The sequence below is a fragment of the Labrus mixtus genome, chromosome 13 (assembly GCF_963584025.1).
Source record: "Labrus mixtus chromosome 13, fLabMix1.1, whole genome shotgun sequence".
NCBI lineage: Eukaryota > Metazoa > Chordata > Actinopteri > Labriformes > Labridae > Labrus > Labrus mixtus.
In genome coordinates this window covers 5020216-5038987 of record NC_083624.1, presented here as the reverse complement: position 1 = coordinate 5038987, position 18772 = coordinate 5020216, and the positions used below count along the sequence as shown (strand labels likewise).

Sequence of the window (18772 nt, the reverse complement as noted above, 5' to 3'; positions counted from 1 at the left end):
GAGGCCAAATTTAAGTAAACGACCATGTCTGACAACCAGCAGGAAAACTTTTTAGGCTTTTTTTTTATAGAAGTTTCAAAAAGAAAATGGCAAAACCATGTATAAACACGTGGGGACGGCGTAAACATGGGCTGTGCGTGTTGAAGCCCCGAGCTGAAGGTGAGTGAAAATAAATTTGCTGCGGCCGTTTCGCTTCTTTCTTCAGACATCTTCCCGATCGGTCAACGTGTTGATTATCTCACAATCCACAGAGTGCGTATCTCAACTGCCCTTGGGGTTCCTCCCTCACAACAGAAGATCACATTTTTAAATACTAAACATGTTTAACACCCCCCTTATGGGATAATGCTTAATCAAGACATCTTTAAAGGCTTTATATGCGATTTTTTGATCCAGCAGATGTCGCCCTTGAGCACCAGCATGAAACCAAAACAACTCGCGCTGCATTGTTGTGTTAGCATGCTAATGCTAGCGATCTTTATTATGCTCGTATCTTCACACTGCATGTAAATTTACCTGAAATGAGCGTGATCTAGAAACACAGTTAAGCAGTGAGTACAGTATGTTATTCTTCTTTTCTCTAGTCCCTCAATTAAACAACTTTTATACGCGAGGGGAGGAGTCAGCCGGCCGTCCGGGCGATGTAAACAAACTGAAGATGGGACTCGGAAAACTCGGAAAACATCACAGACAGTGGGACTCGGGTGTTACACCCATTGTAGACAGTCATGACTCACAGAGTTATTTTCAGAGGATATACTTGATTTATATTATATTTAAGTGTGAAAAATCACATATAAAGCCTTTAAATAAGCCCAAACTTAATGTTCTTTATGTCTTCTGCATTTAAAAGTAAAGTCCTAACAATGGATTACTGTTGAACACGATTCAAACCCAAGACATCCCAAACAGACTAAGTGGTTTTGGAACCTTAACAGTGATGAAATGGTCACTACATAAAGCCATAAAGCACTATTACATTACTGCATTGAGATGTGTCTTATTATCATGTCCAATACTTTTAAAATCAATAGTAGTGGTAGTACTTTATACATCACATGTCACCATACTATATATATACTATATTCACATATTTCTCCCCATCTCCATCGAAGCGGCCTCAAACAACCTCCCACTACATGAATGTGGGAGGACGCAGGTCAGTCATCTCCATAATAAGCTGCCTTTCTGTGGTGAATCATTCGGCCGAGAGACACAGTCGGGTATGTCGCTGATTTGCTAAAGTGTTTCCTCTCATCCCCCCTAAGTAAAAAAAAATGACATCACCAACTAGTTATTGATTTGTTTGAATAGATTCTTATTCTATCCAGTGTGGAACCTTAATGTCCTTTATTTGCCAAGTTGCAGTCTGATATTGACAGCTGCTATTAGAGGGCATCCAAGTGCTCAGTTCGATGCCAGTAGAGTTTCCTACACAACTATTCAGTGGATATGATGCATCAATTAAATGTCATACAAGTTAAGCATCCTCACTCTGAGAAACAAACCCACTCTTTGCTAGTTTAAACTATGCGTGTGTGTTTCCCTCCTGCACCTCAGGGCGCCTACAGCATGAGCTCTGCTGCATTGCATTACTTTCCCTTTCATGCAAACACACTTTTACTACCTACCAGACTCCCAGATTTGTTTCAGGATAGCATCAGTGCAACGGATAAGAGTTATTGTCTCTTCACGAATACATGTGTTTAGAAACAAACAGCAAGCCTGAGGGGGAAACGCGGTGCTTTCAGGGGCCCCGGCAAATGCAATCCCGAAGTGCCTCTTACACACTTCATCAGATTAGTTTGATCGCTAAAAGATTCTCAAACCGTCTTGAATACACTCACAGCACAATATTTTCCTGAAACCTCTCAATCCTTAGAAAGAGGAAGCAGACTGCAATTTGGCTTTTGCACGCTTGAGCTGGCTGACAGACGTATATACCTGCTATAAAGGAAGCCCAGTCCCCCTGATGGGGAATCAGTGGAAGCTGTTCACAGTTGAAGCACATTGCCATATGTTGCAGACTGAACAGAAACCAAGGCGGTGGTGAAAAGTGAAAGGTGGCACGCAACTAAATAGCATGGAAAAGAGTCCGTGCATTTGCTATCTTCATCTGCTTTTTTCGCCCAGCGGCTGCAAAATGTGCTGGATGTGCCTGTATTAAGCAGAGTGCGGAGGGGCACTGCGGTGCATCCTCTCAAACCCGACAGTGGTTTCTTAAAACGCCGCTCCCTGAAGTCAGGAAATGCTGGCCTGAGCAGTTTTCAGCTGGAATGTGCATTTACGCTTTGGTATCTATGACAGAGTCTATCCTATTGTCTAGAGGAGCCATCGCGGTGGCAATGGAGCCTAAATGAGGCCAATAATGGTTCCCTGCTCGGTCCCCGGAGTCTAGCCTGTTTAAAAATCGATTCTCTGCTTGACTGGGGACAGGCTGGGAATAGAGAGAACTGGAATGAAAAGGAGAGGAAAGTGGCGGAAAGGAGGAGGCGTGGGTTAGGAAAGGTTACAAAAGATAAAAAAAAAGACACTACATGTGGAATGTGGAAAAGCCCATCCACATGTCCAATTATCAATTTGTCATTGCATGATTAACAATGATCAACAACATGTGGCGATCATTATAACACATCAAGCTTGATTTGTGTTTTTCCTGTTTACACTCACTCTGGGTACTTTGTAAAGCACGTTGGGTTGCCTTTGGTACAACATCAACATGCTTTATTTAGTCTAATGATGTAACATTTGATATCATATGACCTGATAAATGTCCCTCTTTTGATGTTCTCATGTATTATTTTTTAAGCATATCTTTGGCTATACATACAAGCACTCAGTACAGTTAATGAAAAAGTTGACTTCATAAACCGTTAAGCTGTTAACAAAGTTGTTAATTTCAGTTGTAGTCAGTCAGTTCATTAAGATAAGATAAGATAATCCTTTATTTATCCCACAACGGGGAAATTTACATTGTGCATAGGTGTAATTAACATTAACCGATGTTACCAATAATCATTAAAAAAAAAAAATCAGCTGTTTGCAGATTCGACTTCTTAACAGGCCACGGTGGTTTAGAAAACTCTAATTCTCAGGTTTTGTCTTTCTTGATACATCCCCCCCGCCTTCCCTCTAGCTGCGCTCTGGAAGTACATTCATAGTAGCTCAAGCAGAACTTCACAATAAAAGCTCCCGAAGACGAGACGGGGCATTTTGGATCATTACTCAATAAGCTCTCTAAAGTACAGGAGGGGGGATGATCTTAGTGGGGTTGCCCAGGATCCATCTTACCGTGTTAGAGCGATGTTTGGATGTTAACGGTAGTTAAAGGTTTCGATAGTAATTTTTCAAATCAACGTTGACGCAAGAATTTTTTTTTCTTTTTTTTAAATGTTGGCCGATAATCATCGATTAACAGACGTAGCCCAGTTGCTGCAAACACTCCCTTATTACAACAGAAAAGTCGTCCTTGATCTAAACAACTATAAGACCTTACTCATCAGTAAGTTACACTGCGAGTTAAATTATTAAACTACAAGCACAATCACACATTATCAATACGCTCATGTATTTGTATTTCGTCCAGCTATTGTCGTTTGTCTCAATGATGCCACGAGCATTAAAGCCACTAAGCTTCATGCCAGTCAAATAATAGTACACTACGATAATTAAACTCACTTTCAAACAGGACTCCTGCTTTGAAAAGGGTGTTGAAAATTCAGTCCTCAACTGTGAACAATTAGTTTAGTTTTTTTTTCCCACGTTTGAATTCTCAACGTTGGATCATCTTGCCCAGATTTTTCATTTTTTTTCCATTTTTGTGAAAAGACACTGAAATTATAAATAAAGGAGCAGATGCTGGAAACCAAACTGTTCTATTATCTCAGCTATCGAATTATTTGCACATCAATATGAAACAGTGTCTGGAACTTCATGTGCAAAAACATTATGATGCAACTTGGTGACAATTGACTCCTAGAGATGGATTAGTTCTACCAACTCAATGAAACTTTCAGCTATGTTTTCCTCTGCTGTGGAGAACATGACCATAGGAGTTTCATTAAAAAATAGTTACAGAGTACACCTTTCCTCAGACTTTTATCACTTTGAAGATCTGGATTAAAATATATGTTTCTATCAACTTCTGCTGGACTAAAAACCCAACAGTCGCACACTCACTCTATCCCAATGAAGACACTACAGCACCCACCGCAAACACTCAAGCATGGCAACTTACCAAAGCGAGGGTAAACCTGTCACAGAGTTGCAGTGAGGTGGAAAAGAATCTTCTCTACTTTCTGCCTACAAAGAGCCGAGGATGCTGCCGGTTTTGGCCGAGAAAGATATATGGGCTTCATCAGCTGCTGGACCAATGAGAATAACTTGTGGGTGTTGCAGAACAAAAGCTACAGCCAACTGAAATCCCAAAGACACACATACAGAAAGAGAGAGAGAGAGAGAGAGAGCGATGGAAGGTGTACGAGAGCCCTATTAGACATTATATTTTTGGGTCGATGGTATCACTGGGGATGGGGGAGCAGATGGATGGATGGATGGATGGGGAGTCAAAGAATGTTTTATTCAGTATGTGCTAATCTGTTGCTCTTATTTACACCACCCGTCTCACTCCAGCTCCATTAAGTGTGAACTACAGTACCTAAAGCACGACTCAGTGACCTTCAACTGCCTCCCGTGTCTCAGAAACGCTCACCTGTTTACCTCAACCCGACCCTCCTCCACGCTCCCCAGTGTGCCCCTATGGGACTCAAAACCCCGATCTTTAATTAAGTTCCACCCCCCAAGAGGACACAGCTCAATATACAGAACTCGACTGTAGACAATAGACAATGCAAACGTATAGATTTCCTTTTTGTTGGCAGAGATGATCTCCAGGCACAAACATGCAGACAAAAGAAAGACGATGTGATGTGTATGTACAGTGTAGCTGACATTTTTTGGGAGAAGTTAAATTGCCATGAAACTTTTTCGCACTACTATTTTTTCACTCTTTAACACGTTTTTTTTTTTCAGTATCCATATGAATAGGTTTATGTAACTACTTTTTGCATTTTTAAGATAAATTACTTAAACATGACAACTGTGAGTCATTGTAAACCCTTTTAACTTCTCCCTCTAAGAATCACACACCCGGACACTGGACTATTAACCTGGACCTGGACAAATTATTTAACTCTGTAAACTGTGCAATCTGTCTGCAAACTGGTCAATAGACTGTGCAATATCTGTTTAACGCAGTTCATCTTGTACATTCATAATGTAAATATTGCTTTATCTTGTATATATCCTATTATTGTAGCCCTACTTGGTACTTATTGCTTATTTATTTCCTACTGCTGTATTGTGTGAAGAGCAATGGTAACACTGAATTTCCCCCTGGGATTAATAAAGTATTTCTGATTCTGATTCTGATTAATATACCTGAGCCGGCCTACAACTGACAGATGCTCGAAAAAAATCATTGTTTTATTGATGAATCTGGAGTTATTTCAAAAGCGTTGTATTGTACTTTCTAGGAAACCAAAAGCTTTGCAGGAAAAGTTTTCCATAAATTAATTCCACAATGGTTTAAATCTTGTTTCTTTTTCTTAATTTCTAAAGGTTTACTTTGGGGCCATTTGTGCCTTTATTGTAGAGATAGGACGGTGGATAGAGTCAGAAATATGGGGAGAGCGTGGGGAATGACATGTGGGGAAAGCAGCCACAGGTTGGATTTGAACCCCCTCCGTACATGGGACACACAAACTAACCACTATGCACCCCTTAAATCTAATTTCTAATGATTTAAAGCAGATTGATGTGTTTTTGAGAGTACATTGGAATGAGCAATAATATAACAATAATACAATCGATATGTCGGCATGGTGCATACTTGTTTATTTTGAAAAGTGCAGGTTTTTCTCCACTTTCTATCGCTGTCCTGTTTAGCTTGTGGGGTTTTTGGCATTCAAAAGTCTTCTTTTTAACTCTTTGTTGATCCTGAACTGATTTTAAGATTTAAGATTAAGATTTAAGATTTTTACTTTAATTGATCCCCGCAAGGTGAAATTTCAGTTTTTACACTCTGTAAGTCATGCAACACACACATAGTGGAGAGATGTCAGAGTGACGGAGCGGCCCACAGCGGGCGCTCTTGAGCTGATGGTGCTGGGGGGTGGGGATCAGTGCCACGAAGTGATACCTCTCCAGCTACCAGACCAACTTCCAGATTTGGTCCGCACCGGGACTTGAACCGGCGACCCTCCGCCCCACTGAATGAACAAGCAAAGTATTTTTTTTTTAAAGATAAAGCTCCAACTATAATCTCTTAAACTGCAGACCAGAAACGTCTTTACATTTTCTGAGTTAGAGTGCTGTTAATTGCCTGCTGACTGATATTAAAATAACTATGGAGAATATTTAGTCTTTTTGGGGATTATTATTATATATTATTTCAGTGCTGCGCTTTTGTAGGTCATATAGTCAAATCAGTATGAAACTGAGTTTGTTTTACAACCAGTCAAATACTCCTGATAGCAGGTATAAGACATTTAAAAAATGGCTACTCTATTCTTTAGTTTCCCTTCATTTTGTCATAGTTAAAAAGTCATTCAGTTAATAACGTGCATATGTCCTTTTGTTATAATGTGAAAGCTATTGATCGGCTCTTTTCTCTCTTCCTCTCTCTAGGGTTTTAAAGTCCATAGAATTAGGGTGAAACAAGTAAAATGACATGTAATGGGCTTCTAATGCTCCATATATGTTTATGTATTTCATTTTGCCGGGGCAGCCTGGCCTCTTTCAATAAAATTGTTGTTGGCTGTTGGAAATTCAGAGTGGCTGTTAAACCTTAATATCTATTATCCACTTTGGCTGGTGATTGAAAAAAGTCTACTTTATACCCTTGATACAAAGACATACACACAGACACACACTCACACACACACACACACACACACACGCACAGTATCATTGATTGTTCTCCGACCATCGCTGTATTCATTCTACAGTGCAGCTGCTGTGAGGGGGGAAAGGCCCTGCGGGGAGCGGTCCAGTTATCTCAGATGGAATCTTATTACATGATTTATGTGAATAGAATCAGATCTGTAAGACGCTGAATCTGTGTGTGTGTGTGGGGGTGTGTGTGTGTGTGTGTGTCTGTTGTGAGGTTATTCAGGGTTCTGTCCATGGAATATGGAAAGGGCTTTTGTCAATTGCTACCCAAATCTGTGAATAGCCAGAGCTCTTCACAGGCCATGTGTTCAGCTTCTTCCCTTGTGTGGCATATTATAATTAGATACATAACACTGCCATATTACTGTCATATGAAGGCAAAGCTTGGCTACGGGAAAGCCAGAAATGAGCAGACAACCAGGATAAAATTGGGTGAAAGTCCAGTCAGCTATCTTCTGGTTCCCCCCCCCCCCCGACACACTGCAAGGCCCGGGCAGGGCTGATCTGCACTGGTGTGTAGATGGAGGGAGAAAAAAAAGGGAGGAAGAGGAGAAGAGGCAGCAGGAGAGAAAGAGGGAGTGTGGAGGAGAGGGAGAGTGGGGGGGGGGTGGCAGGGGCTGCAAGCCTAGGAGACATGCCAGATCCCTCCAGGAGCCAAGAACAGGACTGACTGGGCCTGTGTGTCAGTTCAGTGTGCACAGGGACACACACACACACACACACACACACACATTCACACTTACACAAACATATGCAGGATGAACAGACACATAGATGTCACTAACCTTCAAAGAACACCCTGCAATGTCACTGCTCAAACAACATGAGACAATAACGCCTAATAATCTTCTTGTAAAGATCCATCATTCCATGTAGAGATGTTCTGCTATCTCTTTTTTCCCTTCCTGATATTGATATCCAGACTTTAGTATTAATAATGCATACCCCTCTCATACTAATGTCACAGAAAGTAAACATGGTATAGGTGCAGAAAACATGTTGCTAGCTTTGACTAACATTGGACTCTCTGCTAGTAACACACTGTTCATTGTTTTCACGTTCGATAGTTAATCTAGGAGCTAATACTCAACTGATATGAATAACTATTTGATACACTGACTGGCAAGCTGCTGACAACCAGCATACTCAATGATACTGGTACAAACTGGCAGACTTACTGATATCAATCGGAGTCATATGCATGCTGCTTAATGCAAATACTGTAAAACTATTTTTATTTTATTATGCAAATACTGTAAAACTCTACCTCATGTTTATTAACCCATGTGTTGCATAATTACATATTCCATTATCACATTTTTTTCAGCATCTTTTTCACCACCCACCACTGCACTATAGTCTTATTTAATACATATTAGTCTTTGTTTATTTTGTGTCTATTCTTGATATTCAATGTTATACTTTTGTACATATAGAGAGCACAGCTCACCAAAGTCAAATTCAGTGAGTGTGTAAGCATGCCTGGCCTGGCCAATAAAGCTGATTCTGAATCTGATTCTGATATTAGATTGGCATATTTACACATTTCAGTATTGACTGGCATGCTCCCTGACAGACAGAATTGTAGGCATTGACTTGCATTACTGGGGCATCCAGATATCAACCGATACATCAAGTGTCTCTATATCAATACAAATTTCAGGCAGTATCGAAGGCACTGGTTGGCATACTCCCCAATAGAAAAATCAATACCCAATTTCAGAGGAATTTATAGGAATACTCACCAATAGATAGATAGTATCAGAGGCATTGACTGATGTACAGTACTCGCCGATATCCTTATCCTACAAGGCATTGGTTTGATTTCTAGCTGATATAGAAATCGACAGGCATGCTCGTTGATGTTAATATCAATGACCATTTCAGGCAGTACTGGAGGAATTGACTGGCATACTTGCTGGTACTCTCATTAACTTTTCTACTTGCTCGAAACCGTAATTGGTTTCCATTTCATTTCAAGTATCAGTGGTCAACTCTTATCGTGCATACTTCAGCAGTTTTTTGCCTGTTTTTTGATGGATAATTATACGCTCTCCATATCCAAGAGTTTCCAATTTTGGCTGAAGGAGGACGTCTGCTCTTCTTCACTTTTCTGCCTGAGTGTGTGCACCCGTGTGAACCTGATTGGATGAGTGTTTAAAGACTTTTAATACTTGGCTAAGGACTTTGTATCCACTCATTACTGACCAATGGCACTAATAGCCAGCATCCTGTACACAATGTGGGTCTACATCAGAGACGGCTGCTCCGCACAGTGCAATATTTATGGCAGTCCCTCCTCTCAGGGGACTCATTGCACCATAACACAGACCACTGCAGCTGACAAAATAAGAGCGCAAGAGTGTTCTAGCTTTAGGAAACACTAGAAACACCTCTCATTCTCTCTCTTTTTGACTCTTACTGCCGCTCTTCACTCCCTCGCTGATTCTTGCATGACCTCGCCTCCATTTTTGTTTTTTTTTGTCTTTCCATTCTTCATAGCTTAGGGCTGAGGCCATCGGAGTGGATTTCAGAGACAAGTTGACAAGCCAAGAAACAGAAAATTGAGCTAAAGTCCCTCCTCTGTGTCTCTGTCTCTTTTTTTTTTGTGGTCCAGTCCACAGAGAGATCACGGCTTACGATTTCACTGTTGTGAGCAAATCTGATGTTGAAAATTCTGACAACTTTTTTGTGGCTGCCAAGCTCGGAGATTTTCAACATTATTGTCTCCAAGGAATGCTACAGCAGTGATACACTTTCTGCACTGGTTCAACAAAAGAGGAAGAAAGAAATGATTGAATTACATCTTTAAATGCAATTTCATCCTGTGAGACAAGACAATTTGCCAAGACTAATCTAGTGTGTGTCAGAGAGAGAGGCGTTTTCTTTGCACACATGTTTCTGCTATATATCCTATCTTACACATTCAACCCCATGGGACATTGGCAGGATTTTCCCAGAACCAATGCAAAGTGACAGCTGAGAGAATGATTCCATTACTACGGGTGTTGTCTATACCCTGCCTGTGTTAGGACAATGGGGATGGCAATGTGTGAACACAGAGAAAGAAACATATCAAGAACAAAGCCTTTTCTTTTCAAATCTCTAACCATAAAGAGACATACAAGAAATATCTGATATTATTTAATGTTTGTCTTCCATTAGCCTATTGTAGACACATGCATTAACATAAATGCTGAGATGGCCTGAAACCTTCAATATGATCTCAGAATACAATTACAAAACAAGGTAACACTTCCATCTAAATGCTGCTGATAACCCATTGTCTAATATTTGGTCCACATCAGCAACATAACACTAAAGGTCATTCTCTTCAAAAATCACAAATTGAGCATTGATTCATCAACCAAATCATCTACTGTGGTGGAATGAACTTCCAAACTCCATGTGATCTGCAGAGTCCCTCTGCACCTTTAAGAAAAAGCTAAAGACCCAGCTCTTTCATGAATACCTACTAACTTAATGATGATGGTCTCCATATTATTGATGATGATGATGGTAATGACGATGGTTTTTGTTTGATAACGACGACTTATAAGATGGTTTCTATACTGATTAGAGCTCTCAAGAACTGCCCTCAATGTTGTGCTTTGCCTCTGGTCACTTCCTGTCAGCACCTGTGTGTCCAATCAGACTCAAAGCTGATCGTTTGCTCTTACTGACATTGTTCCCTTTTTTCTAGATCCTTGCTTGTATTGTTCTTACTCTCTGATGTACGTCGCTTTGGATAAAAGCGTCTGCTAAGTGAATTGTAGAATTGTATTAAGTTAAGGGGTTGGCCACAATAATGGTAAGATTAAGGAATACTGTAGGTTTTCAGGGTTTTTTACTGAAACACCTTGTGTGTAAAATCACGGTATCCAATAAAGAGTCTTTTTTTTTGGATACAATGATTTGTGATTCAAAAACAAAATGAATAAAAAAACACTCCCTCTTGTAGAAGCCCATTGACAATTTCTATGTAGTACAATCAGTCAAATTCTCTCTCAATATCTCTGGTGTCTGGGAGAGAAAACAATCAAAGCAGGTGGAGAACAACTAGAGCTCAGTATGTGCAACTGTACAACAAATAAAAACAAGTGTACCTCGTTTCTTTCAACTTAGTTTTGAACCATTTCTAACCTCTGACTGATGCTTTTTGTCCTTGTCAATCTCTTTACACATTGATGTAGAATCGTCGGCCTTTTTCACCTTTATAACTATCTTAACCTAAAGAAGAGTTCCACCTGGTGATTAAAGTGACTGTAAGTATAAAAAAAACCTGTTGAAGGTGACAGACCTGACTTCATAAAACACATGGACAGCTGTCTCCATGTACTCAAACAGAGGTGAAGTGTGTAACTGAAGTGCTCACTGTAGGAGCTTCAAGCGGAGAGACAGAAGTTAAGAGCATGAAAAGAAAAAGTGAGACATGTGTCTGCAGCGGGGGAACTTTGAGTCTGTGCTGAGAGAGCGACGTGTGTCAGGGAGGTTATCAGTGAAGAGATGGCAGTAGAGGTGAGTTCAAGTATGTTGTGTGGCTCCTGCACTCACGTCGTCCCCCTGTTAAGTCGATGCATCTTTGAAGCCTCTTATATCTTCAGCGAAGGTTTTTGAAATCCCAGTGTTCACCTTTTTTATTTTGGTAATCTGACAAAGTATCTGTCCTAATTTATAGGGGGCACAACATATTCTAATGGAAATTCTCTTCATTATTGGGTTTTTATATCAAGTCTATCGTCTCCCTCGGTAGTACAGCACTTCAGTGAAGAATGTTTTTTTTTTTTTTTTAAAGTGCTTTATTGAAATAGACTTGACTTGACTGTATCCGACCAAAACTAACCATTTGGTTTGTTTCCCGAGCACCATGCTGTGGAATGATAGACCAAAACATATGCGAGAAAATATGCAAAAGAAAAAACAGAAAAATACTACACTTATGAAATTAAAACTTCGCAAGTTCCTTGGGGATGTTTAACTTATTCTCTGTGCTTCAACTCCTCCAGAAACTGTCACTCACTCACTCACTCGATAGCATACACATTTTGGAGCTTAAGGTCATTAGCACGTACGGTCGTTATTCCATTATAGCCCAATTGACTCGTAATCTGTGTGTGTGTCATTGCACTGGTTTTTATTTTAACCATCTGGCTAGCATACATAAACATTTTGCACAAAAAAAAAAAGGAAAAATCTGACGCGCAGAGCTTCCCCAAAACTGCACAGCACTTTGTTAGATTTATAGCTCGTGATTTACAGCGACAATTTAGCAAAACAGACGTCCTGGAAAGAGATTTCAGACACTTAACAGCTGACAGTTGTGTGACAAAAACTGAAATACTGCTTTGTTTTCCTCACCTTATCAAAACCTACCCTGAATCTTCCAGCGTATACTTCAAACACTGCTCACTTTAGTGCAAAGTGTTGACCGAAGGAAGAACATCAGATTCATATCATCACAGGGCGCGACTCTTATTCAGATCTAGAAGCTCGCACGTCTGAAGAGTTCAAGCCCGAGGCTCCTCAAACCCGACGTGTAAATGCCAGCGTCCTAATTTGCGAGATGGAAACCTGATTTATTGCGCATGTTTGGTTATTCTGAAGGGCAGTTAATCAAACAGGATTCTCCCTGCGCTGTTTATTGTTCCTTTATTGTCAATCAATGTGACAAGGCGGAGATGGTCTTTTTAAAACATGACCCTCCTCCAAATATCAATTCCAATAGTTCAGTGATTCAAACAATGTGCATGCGGGGAGATTGTGTGCCTGCATGCCGGCGGGTGGATTAATGAATTAGCTCCCCGCTGCAACCCAACCTCCCCCCTTTTCTTCAACAAATCACTGACCTGTCCTGTCTCCTCTGATCTGAGGGGCTTCATCACACGCCACACACACACCGCCAAACGCTTCTACTTCCTTTGAATTCTCCATCTACGTGTTGTTATTGTATGCTCGTAACGCGTCTGTGCATAATTGAACATTTTGAACCCTTGAGCCAATATGCCTCAAATGAATCCTCAGCTCCCACATCAAAATGATTATTTCTAAACAAACCGTGTTTAATCGACTGCGTGCCTCCACGGCTCTCTCCATCTGGAGGATGCTGTGTGACAGCTTCCCTTAAATTACAAATATCAATCTGCCACAGTGGGAGCTCAGCTGCCAGTGGCCTCATGGGGGTTCGCGTCAAAGCAAGCAGCCTTCAAAACAAAGCCATCAAAACCGCCTCGTCTCTGTTTGCTTTTTTATTCTCATGTTCCTCACCTGATCACAGCTCGGCTTCTTGAGTGGCCAAATAGCAGAATAGAGAGAGCTTGTTTGTTTTGTTTGTGGAAGTGGAAGGCTAAATTACATTTTAACCGACTTGTACACAGGCCCAGTATGTGGTTCTGGGTCAGCCCTGTTTGGCTCCGCCCCTCTCTCCCTCCACGGCAGGGACCGACAGACGCCAGCACCGAGGGCTCCCAATCTGCTGTGTGATCAGCGGCACTCCTCCCTAAGCATGTGCCCCCCCCCCCTCACCCCCCCCCCCCCCCCCTCCTCCTCGTCACCGGCTGTCTGCCCGCGGCAACACCACCACTTACACTCCATCCACCCGCTTATTGATACACTTCACCGCAGGATCGCCTTCGAGAGCTCCTTGGGAAAGCAATGGGTCTGCGGGGTGGTCTAATTCAATCAATGTTAGAGGAGAAAACACACACATCATTCATCACCAGCACAGTAGCAGGCGAGGAAGACTCCTCCAGCAGCTCTTCCTTGCCACTAGATGACCATTAACACAAACAAATTGGCTCGCTGGGTTCCCACTGAGCACTGAGTGGCTCAGTTAAAGTGGTGCACTGTTATCATGCAAAGGTATTTTAACATCTCTGAATCTTTGGTATATAAAAAACGGTCCAGAAGTAATCACAGAAAAGCAATGCAGCTGCTTATTAGACAAACATTGGACGTCATGGCTCCCCCAGGGTTAATTTGATTTCCATTTGGGCTGTGGAACAGTTCCCCAACTGTGTTTATAGCAGACATGGTGTGCATTATTATAATAGGCTCAATTGGGTATTTTACTCTGTGGAATTCAAATAAAAACATACGCAGGAATAAGCAGTGTATCTGTATGAATCACAAAAAGATCTGAGAATTAATGAGATGGTCTCAATGGACGCTTTTACAGTCATTCTAATTGACAGACAGGTACAACTGGCTGCCTTTTACACTTTTGATTGTGGTCGATTTGGACAAATATTCACGGTTTTACATTTTATTTCAAGTCTTTAAATGTATTGTAGTCGTGTTTTTATATATATGTTTGTATGCATGGCTGCTAATTGTTGGTCAGAAACCGTCTTGACTGCTCTGCTTCCCTCTCTCGGCCATGACACTCGTGGTTAAGCAGATTTAACTTCTCAGCTACTTTTCTCCTAGTTAAATAAAGATCTAAATTCAAAATGAATTCAAATCTTTCATCTGTATTTAGTCACATTTATAAAAATACAACAGCAAAAATGATATGTGGACCCCTGGATGTTCCATGAATGAAGTAGTTTAAACTACATTCACATTTGCAGTCCCTAGAAAACACAACTGTTCCCTTCAAAAGCTTCTAACTTTTTGACTTTTTTTTTAGCATTTTCCACTGCAAGTTTGTACATTTATCGCAACAAAAAAAGGATATGTGATGTGTGTTTGCATTAGGATTTATTATTGGATGTCATTTCTGACAAGGGGCTATTTACTTTCACATTAATATTGTTGAATTGAGCAACACAACTTATGGCCAAATATCTGCAGAAACACATTGTGGGAGCCCCTTTTCTGCGATGTGTTTATGTGTTTCATTCTCACAAAACAGACTCTGACGTGGCTAAGCCAAGCACCACTCCATGATGATCAGCTAATGGATTTTAACACCACTCAGTACACATGATGAGGCCTTTTAAAGCAAACAGTGTAGAGTATGGACACAACTGAAGGAGAGAGAGCGACAAAGAGAGAAGGGAGAGAGAGAGAGAGAGAGAAAAGCACGGGGACACAATGTGTTGCCGTACCATGAGGTGTGTCAATTAAAGGTGGCAACGTGTGTTATGTATGAAGCAAATTTCCATAATGATCACAGAGGAGCAATATAAGACATTACAGCAAAACAACACAGTCCAAGTGCTCACATATTCTAGTTTAAAATCTAACTATTACCAGAGAGAACGACTTCCTAACTCATCCTGGAGTTGAACAAAGGAGCTGTCTGTTTCAGCACCACGGACAGTTCCTGTCATCTTCCCTATGACGAGGTGCCGCTGGCAGCAGAGTCGGCCCTGTCAGTTTTATCTGCTGCTGCACTTTGGATCATCAGACAGGAGAAGTGACTTTTACCGATTCATTAAATGCAAGGCTCAAAAAAAAAGAAAAGAAAAATCACCAGAAATCCAGAATGACACTCCAGAATGTTCTTTCACAACTTTGTATAGTTTGATAAGGTGAATTGTGAGATGTGGTTCACCTCTCAACTGGACTCTCTCTGGCACAAAGGAGATATAGGTCACCTGAGAAACCATAGAAAAAAACACCGCCTGCTCTGATTAAAGGAATAAAAGCCCAGCTTGGTTCCTTTTTCAAAGTGCAGTTCAGCAAGAAACCAGTGAGAGAGCTCCCGTTAGATTTAATTGCATTTCAAGCAAGCTTAATAGTCCCTCATCTGTGTTTGTGTTTGTGTGTGGGTTGAGAGGAGGGGGGGTATCCTTACACAAGCACTTGCTCACTCATAAAGTTCATGTTCAAGATGGGACCAACAGCGATTTTCTTCAGATTTACTAATTGTCGAACAAAAAAAAAAAAAACAGGAAAATAATTAAATCAAGTCGCACAATTTTCCAAGGTTTTCCAACCGAGCTCAAAGCAATTTCTGATTCGGGCGCTTTTTCCAAAAATAGGAGCATCATCCATCAGCTCTCAGACCCCTGCGTCATGCGTCGGTATCCGCGCTTTGCCACTCCAAGGGACCGCGCTGTTTTGTCCCCATGGGAAACATGTACAGTAGGTCAAAAAGGCAACCAACCCCCAATGGGTTGTTAGGGTGCGCGATGGCGAAGCATCTGGCTCCAGTTTTCATACAGCTTCAAAAAAAAAAAAGACTGTTTTTGGCATCCTGTTTCTGCCTCCAAATTTGACTCTGCAACTACAGTGACGCTCTCTCTCTCTCTCTCTCTCTCTCTCTCTCTCTCACTCACTCACACACACACGCGCGCGCGCTCAGTTTTTAAACCGAGTGTGTTCAGAGTGTGTGCGTGCACGTGACACACACACTAACACATACAGAGAAAAAAGAGAGCGCAAGAAAGAGAGGGGAAAGAGAGGTAGAGTGCATGATGAGTTGTTTTTGCGGCGCAAACCATCTCGAAAACTTGGCTCTATTTTAACATATAAACGGCGCCTCGGTGAATCCAGCAGGCTCTGTGCCCTCCGTATATAAAAGCGAGGATTGTGATTTTAATAAGGCTTACTGGTAGTCTAGCTTCAGGGGAAAGCTGCTGCTTCGTTTACACCTTTATCTAAATCCTCTCCTCAGTGAGCTCCAGTGAGCCCGGCGGGCCGGTGTGTGAGACTGCACTGCAGAGGGGCTTCTCCGGCAAGCTCCATCACTGAGCTCATGAACAAAACACATCGAGAGCCAAATAAGAGAAGATAGGAGATCATGAGGAAAACGGGGCTCTGTTATTCCCTCTAATAATGCGACACTTTTGGTTTAATTATTTAAAGTGTGGCTTTTCTGAATGTTATCGAACACAATGATCGATATTTGCTGCAACACTGGCAGGTGCTGAACTTCTCCTCCTCACAGCGTCTGACTGACTCAGATCATTTTAAAAACTGATGAATATAACATATCCACCGTCTTTTCTTTTTTTCTTCTTCTCGAGCATTACTGGTGCAACTGACCGGCAAAAAAAAACCCTCAGAGTCACAGCCGATCGAGTAATTGCCGCAATAATCGAAAAGCGACCAAACCGAACTTTATCAAACGCTCAGGAAAACCGTGCTATGGAGGCAAAGCCAAAAGAAGAAAAAACTGGCCTTACCTTCAACTCGATTCCAAAATGGTACGACGCCGTTTGTCAGTCAGTGGGGAAGGCTTTGGACATCACAACTCCGGGTCAATCGAGAAAACACGTTCCCATAAAATTGGTGCAAGCCAGTGATGGAGTGTGTCTCAGCGAGGTCACCCATTCAGCCAGTCGTCCGGTTAAAATCCAAACAGAATGATGGAGATCTTATCTGTGTCCTTTTGGGGGAAGAAGTGCGCCAAGCGCTCTCCTACGCAGATGTGACTTTGCGCGCTTGAAATCAAACGAATAGATGGGTGAAATGGGAAAACAAGATACTACTACAACCAATAAACAATGTATATAAAAAAAAGAGTGGGGGCGCAGATGCCAAATGATCAACCCCCCCTCCAAAAAAAATCTGTCTCAATTCGCAGTCGTTTCCTAATCCTCTCCTCCTGGGTGCTTCACCAGCCCAGACGCACTGCTCGCTGCGATTCCCACTCAGCAGCGCCGCGGCGGAGGAGATGGGGGGGTGGGGGGGAGGGGTGGGGGGGGAAGAAATGTATGGATATAATGGCTAGATCCGATGGGGGGTTCCCTTCCACAGCTCCGCTCTGGAGTTGCACACGACGAGAAAAGGAATCTCTCCCCGGTCCTAGTGCACCATACACCGTCCCCTGCTGGCGCTGGAACGCACGAGGCGGCTGCACCTGCACTCTGTCATTCCCATCGATTAAACAGTAAAATGGATGAGGGGGGGGGGGAGAAATTCCAGCAGACACCTATAACTCAGGTCTAAGGCTAAAGCTCTGAACAGAGAAGGGGCGTGCATAAAGGGTCCTTTACTTGTTGGAAGAGGGAGAATGTAGTGGAGGGGAGAAAGGAAGAAGGAGATAGGCAGAGAGGGAGAGGGAGGGAGAGAGAGAGGGGGGTAGAGATAAAGGGGAAAGGAGGCAACAGAAAGAGAGAGAAGGATTTGACCCTGAATAAAGTTCATAAGCTCATAAAGTTCATAATGTCCAAGCCTCATATGAGAAGTGAGCTTGTAATCGCATCAAAATTCAAAGGGCTTGAAGATGTTTCCACATGCAAATCAATGGATTCAGTGCAAGGCAGGACTTGGACAAACACAGGGGTTATTGCCATGAAAAGCAATAAAGAATCTTTGAATCACAAAGTTTCCGAGGATCTTGGATTCATGCTGTCTATCAAAGGTGCCTGTATTCTTTAAAAAAAGACATAATAAGGCCACTTTTTACTGGAATTGTCTGGAACTTTGTCTCAGTAGACTTTACAAGCAGAGTTTGAAGAATATTCAGGAAACACAGCTTCATTTGTCAGTGCCAATCATATGTCAATACTGTCCATTTACATCTCTGTTTTTGCACATTTACATTTAATCTTTCATATTTAAGACTAGTAATGCTAAGTTAAATCCTGGTTGTATATATTCCCATTCTTAGTTTTGATATTTTTAGTGCTCATTTACTTTGTATTTAATATTATATTGTGTTTAAATTTGCTAATATTGTGTTTTTGGACAACCTGCTGCTGTAACGCCACAATTTCCCAGTTTGGGATCAATAAAGTCATTCTATTCTATTTGAAAAAAACTGATTTGAAGTTGTTGTGAAGTTGTGTTTACTGTTGTACAATTCGTTTAAAATCCTAAAACGTTGCATTTCAAAGATATTTGTTTCTCCTGTGTGTGTATCTATCTGCTGATGAACAGCAGTGCAACAAAACCGTCTATACTAAGACAGCCTAAGGTCCATAAACTA

At 41.5% G+C, this 18772-nt stretch overlaps 1 protein-coding gene across 4 annotated transcripts in view; it reads right to left on the bottom strand.

Annotated features, from left to right (window-relative positions):
• The window catches only part of il1rapl1a (interleukin 1 receptor accessory protein-like 1a), a 195899-nt gene extending 178070 nt beyond the window's left edge, over window positions 1–17829 (bottom strand). For 2 of the 4 annotated variants that reach the window (XM_061053323.1, XM_061053325.1), the window contains exon 1: window positions 17025–17829. The gene's annotated coding sequence lies outside the window, so the exon portion shown is untranslated. The remainder of the gene's footprint in view (window positions 1–17024) is intronic. The other 2 variants (XM_061053322.1, XM_061053324.1) reach the window with 2 other exon arrangements.
• Between the last annotated feature and the right edge of the window lie 943 nt (window positions 17830–18772).